General features: G+C 36.7%; 1 long non-coding RNA gene across 1 annotated transcript; it reads right to left on the reverse strand.

The window, feature by feature from the left end:
- Positions 1 to 261: 261 nt before the first annotated feature.
- LOC133088976 (uncharacterized) lies at positions 262 to 1,612 on the reverse strand. The gene is made up of 2 exons (XR_009700567.1): positions 1,570 to 1,612; positions 262 to 398 (listed from the first exon to the last, which is right to left on the reverse strand). It is a non-coding gene; the product is annotated as an uncharacterized LOC133088976 (long non-coding RNA).
- Positions 1,613 to 7,049: the final 5,437 nt, after the last annotated feature.

The following is a 7,049-nucleotide window of genomic DNA, read 5'->3' on the forward strand; positions in this document are numbered from 1 at the left end:
ATACATATGTATATATGTATGTATAACTGAATCACTGTGCTGTACACCTGAAACTAACAGGACATTGTAAATCAACTATACTTCAATAAAATAAAATTTATGTAAACAACAACAAAAAAGATGAAGGTGACATTAAAAAAACAGACTTTCAGATTAACAACAACCAAATTGATATGTTATTCGCAGAAGACACACGTAAAAAGAAAGTTATATATTAGTTGGAACTGCTTTTGAATACAAATAACAGAAACACCAACTACAGTGGCTAACAAAGTGGGTTTATTTTTCTTGTAGAAGTCTGGAAGTACGTGGCTGCTGGTGTTGGTTTGTCAGTGTAGGGCTGGTACCTCAGCAATTCTCTTGGCCTTTTCTTCATGGTCACAGAATGGCTGCCAAGGCTTCAGGCATTACATCCACATTGAAAGCAGGAAGGGGAGAAAAACAACACTGGTCACATGGCTTCCTCTTTCAGGAAAAGCAAAAACCTTCCCAGAGTTCTCAACAGACTTCTGCTGGTGTTTCAGTAATCAAAACTGTTGTCAGCTGTCAAGAGAGGAGGTCACCCCAGCTTATTTAGTAAAGGCAGACAAGAGATAAGGGATTTCCAAATGAATGTTTGGTAGCCAGTGAATAGTGTCTCACACAGGTTCAAAATACAGGGATGGAAAAGATACACCAGGCAAAGGCTGACAAAAGGGTAACAAGAACTGAGAGGCTGCAGAGTGGTGAGAAGCTACCCAGTAGCTCCGAGCAGGTCATGATCAACGGACTCAGCACACTTTTCAACTCCTGTATTGTAGAGGCTGGAACATAAAAGCCTAATTTCTGATGCTCTTTTGCAGCTAGACTCTAGACGTGAATTAGGTTCTCCCAACTGCATGGACCTGCATGAGATTTGGTAGCTGGAAGCGAGGCCGAGACTGTCATTCTGCTGGCAACCAAGGTCATGGAGAGGAGTGTAAAAGATTGGCAGTGGCCAGAGTCAGCATTTCAGGGTTTTATCAGCAGCTTTGTGGGTAGATATGGTCATTATGGTAACAGCTGCAGCAGCAATGGCCTCCTAACCCTGGCTTCCTTATGCCTGAATCAAAACTACAGTGATGTGGTCTTCAACTCAATAGTTCCATGGGAGGTTTCCTGATTTACCACACCTCCAGTTTTTCCAGTGATTTTATAAGCACCTAATCCCCTGTGTTAAACCCCTTTCTGCTTAAAATACACTGAGTGGTTTCTATTTCCTGCACTGAACTCTGAAACTGGTAACACACACAACCACTCAGGTCTTAGAATGATAGGGCCCCTCAGGTGACTTTCAGAAGTAGTGTAAACCCTCTCTGCAAAGAACTCAAACTCAGTCTGAACCTCAAAGAATCCTATAGAATTAACAATAAAATAAAGGAAAATGAACACTTCCCAAGCAAAAACCACAAAACATACAGGGAAACAAAGCAACATCAACAAAAACAGCAGGAACCACAGACAGCAGAGACAGAACTGCAAAGACTTTGGATTTGAGAATTATCAGACACACACTGCTACATTTAAAACAGATAACCAACGAGGACCTACTGTATAGCACAGGGAACTCTGCTGAATACTCTGTAACAACCTAAGTGGGAAAAGAATTTGAAAAAGAATAGTTACATATATATGTGTAACTGAATCACTTTGCTGTACTCCTGAAAGTAACACAACATTGTTAACCAACTATACTCCAATATAAAATAAAAATAAAAAAAAAATAAAAAACACATATGTTTGGTATATTTAAGTAAATAAACATGTGCATAGAACAAATAGATTTGAAAAAGAATAAAACATTTTAAAGTAAAATTAATATGTAACAATTAAAATTAATAATTCAAAGGACATGTCAGCCACCAGGTTGGACACAGCTGAGAATTAATGAACTAAATGACAGATCTGAAGAAACTTATACAGAATGCAGTACCAAAAGACAAAAAGATGGAAAAAGAGAGGTCAAGAAATATGAAACATATAATAAAAGGAGGTAAATTACATTATCTGGAAGGAGAGACAAGAGGGAATGAGGAAGAAGCAATATTTGAAAAGATAATGGATGAGAATTTGCCAGAATTGTTGAAATACACCAAGGCTCAAATCCAGAAATTCTAATAAATCCCAGCAGATTAAAAGGAAAGAAGGAAGGAAGGAAGGAAATAAATCCACAAATCATGGATTTGCAGTGCAAAACACCAGAGGAAAGGAAAAGTTTTAGAAGCAGCCAAAGCAGGAGAAAAAAAAAAAAATCACCTACAAAGGAATAACAATTAGATGACTAAATTCTCAACTGCAACAATGGGAGTCAGAAGAAAAATGCTAGTTAAAAGAAAACATTGTTGGGGACCTCCCTGGTGGTCTAGTGGTTGACTCCGCACTTCCACTGCAGGGGGCGCGGGTTCAATCCCTGGTCCGGGAACTAAGATCCCGCGTGCCTCGTGGTGCAGCCAAAGAAAACACTGTTGGGCCAGATTTTTAAAAAAATAATTCTTCTCTATGCTATTCACAAGAGGTGCTTCCAAAACATAAGGACACTAAAAATTTGAAAATATAGAAAAAGGTAAACCACAAAGTAGTGGCCAAGAGAAAGCTGAAATAGCTTATTAAACATCAGACAAAATAGATATTAAAGCAAAAAGCAATAAAGAGGACTACTACACAGTGATTTTTTTAAAATTCCGTTTACCAGGAGGAGATAACAATTCTGAACTTATATGCATCTAATAATATAGCCTCAAGATATATAAAGCAAATATTTACACATCTATGAGAAGAAACTGACAAAGCCACCATTACAGTGGGAAAGTTGAACACACTTCTCTTAGTAACTGACATATCAAGCATATAAGAAGTAGGTAAGGACAGAGAAGATTTGACTAGCACAGTTAACACACTTGATTTAATGAATATATGAACATTGCACCCAGCAATTAAAGAATAGATTTTTTTATTGAAGTATAGTTGATTTACAATGTTTCAGGTGTACAGCAAAGTTATTAAGAATATATATATATATATTCTTTTTCAGATTCTTTCCCAAGAATAGACATTTTTAAACTAAACTTTTAACTGAACGAGAACATAAATAGAGAAGAGTACACAGATCAAAAATATATAACTCAACGATTTCTCACAAAGTGGACACACTGCAGATCCAGGACTTGGATTAAATCAGGAAATGGAACCTTACAGCACCCCAGAACCCCCTTTCTTGCTGCTCTGCCTCACCCCCAGTCACAATCCATGCTATAGGTAACCACCATCCTGACTTCCAACACTACAGATTAATTTTGCCCCTTTTTACTTTATATAAATGGAATCATATAGTAGCACTCTTTTGTATCTCTTTTGCTCAATATTATATTTGTGAGATTTAAGCATGTAGAAATGTCTTCTTTGTTTTTCCATTATATGAATAAACCACAAGATGTTTATCCCTTGTTTCACTGGTGGACATTTAGATAGTTTCCTCCTCACAGCTAATACAAATGATGCTGAGATGAACATTCTTGGACATGTCTTTTGATGATCATGTGTACACATTTCTGCTGAGTAGGTTGAGCTTATGTTTAGTTGTAATGCAGAGACTGCCAAAAATTTTTCCCAAATGGTTGTAGCAATTTGTAATCCCACCAGCAGCATATGAGCGTTCCAGGTGCTCCCCCATCATCCGTGCTCAGTATTACCCTACTTTCTTCATCTTAGCCATTCTGATGGGCATGAGAAGACCCATTCTTCTCCATCACACATGAAATATTTACAAAACTGACCAAATGGTGAGGTTCAACAAAGGTCAAAAGACTGTTACCCTACAGACCAGGCTCTCTGACCACGTTACAATTAAGTTAGAAATCAGTAGCAAAAATATAGCTAGATAAATTGAAAAAAAGATGCATGCACTCGGAAATAATCAGAACCAAATGCTAACACAAACTGACATCAATATATATATTAAAAAAAAAAAAGTAGAGCCTTGAATGTTTATAATAGAAAAGAAGAAAATCTCAAAATTAAGGAGCCAAGCATCCAAGTTTAGAGGTTGAAAAGTCTGGAAAGAGTAAGAAATTTCTGAAAAGTAGGGAAAATGTAAAATAGAAAGTATTATCAAAGCCAAAAGTTGATTCTTTGAAAAGACTAATTAGACAAATCCCTTGCATGATTATTAATCAAAGAAAATAAAAGGAGAAAGCACAAATGAACAATAGTAAGAATGAAAAGAGGGACACGATTCCAGGTGGTTGCCAAGATTAAAAACATTCTAAGAGATTATAAACCAGTTTATGCCAATAAATTTGAAAACTTAGGTAATGAAGATAAAGTCCTAGACAAATACAACTTACCAAAACCATCTCAGGAAGATAAAAGAACCTGACTAATCCTATTGCCTGCAAAGAATTTGAATGGTGGTTCCTCAAGCAGTTAAACATAGAATTACTGAACCCATAGAAAACCCAGCAATTCCATGCTCTAAAATGGTTAATATTATGTTATATGAATTTCAGCTCAGTTAAAACAGAAATCTCAGCACAAAGAAAACACTGGGTCTAGATTGATTTAGAGGGAAATTTCATCAAACATTCAAAGAATATATAATTTTAATCCTTCACAAATGATTCTATAGAAAAGAAAAAAATGGGGGTGGGGGGCGGATATTCCCCAACTCAAATTATGACCTTAGCACAAGCTTGATACCAAAATTGTACAAGAAAGGAAACTTCCAGTTCAACCTTACACGTGAGATCCAAAAAAGTCCTATAATAAACCTACCAAACAGAATCTGGTAATGCATAAAAAAGATAAAACATGATGACTAAGTTGGGTTTATCTCAGGCATGCAAGAGATTAGTAGATTAGAAAATCTACTAATATAAGTCACCACATTAACAGATTAAAGGACAAAAGCCTTTAATGATCTCAACTGCTGTGGGAAAAGCATTTAATAAATTTCAACATCCATTCATGACAAAAAATTTAGCACGCAAAGAATGGAAGTGTATTTCCTTACCTAATAAAGAATATGATGACGGCAGGCAGACTAATGCTCCCACCCACCACCTCCCCTCCCCTAAAGATGTCCCTGTTCTAATCTCCAGAACCTATAGGTTACCACTGATGGCGAAAGAGACTCTGAAGATATGATTAAGGCTCAGGACCTCAAAATGGGAGATAATTCTGGGTTATCCCCGTGGGCCCAAACCAGTCATAGTGGAGAAACTTTGCTGGCTGCAGTCAGTCAGAGAGGGCCATGTGACCACAGAAGAACAGTCAGAGATGCTGTGCTGCTGGCTTTGAGGATGGAGGATGGGGCTGTGAGCCTAGGACTGCAGGAGGCCTCTAGAAGCTGGAAAAGGCAAAGAGATAGATTCTCCTCTAACGTCTCCAGAAGGAAATGCACACTGGCCCACACCTTGATTTTAGCCCAGTGAGACCAGTGTCAGAGGTCTGACCTTCAGAACTGTAAGATAATATACTTGTGTTGTTAAACCACTAAAATTGTGGTAATTTGTTACAACAATAGAAACCTAATAACAACATAACAACAACAAAAGAACTCTACAGTAAATGTTCTATTTCATTCCCTTTAAAATCCAGTACCACCTAAGATGGCTATTGTGATCACCTGAATTTAGAATTTTACTAAATTCAGATCCTAACCAGGATAGAATGGCAAGATAAAGCCAAACATCTAAGGACTGGAAAGAGAGAAATAAATTGTCAATCTTTGCTGATGATGTGAATGTCTACATAAAAAATTCTGTATAATTTATAGCTAATTATTTATAGCTAGTTATATTAGAATAAGAGAGTTTAAAAACCTGAGTACATGATCAATATATAAAAGTATCTGCATTTCTATATACCAGCAACAATCTGAAAACATTTTTTCAAAGGTATTTACATATCAGAAGAAAGAAAGGAAAAAAGAGAGAGAAGGAGGAAAAAGAAGAAGGGGGGAGGGGGAGAAGGAGGAGAAGGAAGAAGAAGGAGGGGAGGAGGAAGGGAAGGGAGAAAGATTTAAAGAATCTAACAAAAGATGCGCAAGCTCGTGATAGAGAAATCAGAAAAGTTTATTAAAGACAGATATTAAAGAAGACGCAAAAGGGCAGAGAGTATACTCTGTTCTTAGTTAAGAAGGATCAACATCAGAAAGACGTCAACTTTCCCTAAATTGCTCTACAAATTCAATGCAATCCCAATCAAAAAATCCCAACAGTATGTTTTGTGAGACGTGATAAGCTGATTCTAACATTTATCTGGAAGAGCCAAGGCTACGAATTGCCAAGGTACTTCTGAAGAAGTTGGGAGAATTACCTCCACCAGGTAAAGAAATTAGCCTGCGTGGTACTGATGCAGACACAGACCAATAGATTGATGAAACAGAATAGAGCCCCTAAACAAAGATAGACGCTATGGAAATCTGAGTTAGGACAGAACTAGAATTGCAGATTAGTGGGGAAAAGGTGGACCATTCACCAACTGGTGCTGGGACAACTAATTAACCATTTGGAACAAAGAGAAATCAGATCCGTACCTCACACATACACAAAGTTAATTCCAGATGGCTTAAAGGCTTACAGGTGGAATGCAAAACTGTAAAAAATTTAGTAGACAATACAAGTGGACATCTTTACAATCTTGAGATAGAAAAGAATTTAGCACAAACTATAAAGACAAACATTGAGATTCTACTATATTAAAATTAAGAATTTCTGTTTATCAGAGATGCCATAAAGAATGAAAAGGCTACTCAGCCATAAAAAAAAAGAATGAAATAATGCCATTTGCAGCAACATGGATGGACCTAGAGATCATCACACCAAGTGAAGTAAGTCAGAGAAAGACAAATATCATATGATTTCACTTATATGTGGAAACTAAAAAATGATACAAATGAACTTATTTACGAAACAGAAATAGACTCACAGGCATAGAAAACAATCTTATGGTTACCAAAGGGGGAGTTTGAGATTAACAAATACAAACTACTATATATAAAATAGATAAACAACTAGGACCTACTATATAGC

This window comes from Eubalaena glacialis, chromosome 3 (genome assembly GCF_028564815.1).
Source record: "Eubalaena glacialis isolate mEubGla1 chromosome 3, mEubGla1.1.hap2.+ XY, whole genome shotgun sequence".
Taxonomy (NCBI): Eukaryota; Metazoa; Chordata; class Mammalia; order Artiodactyla; family Balaenidae; genus Eubalaena; species Eubalaena glacialis.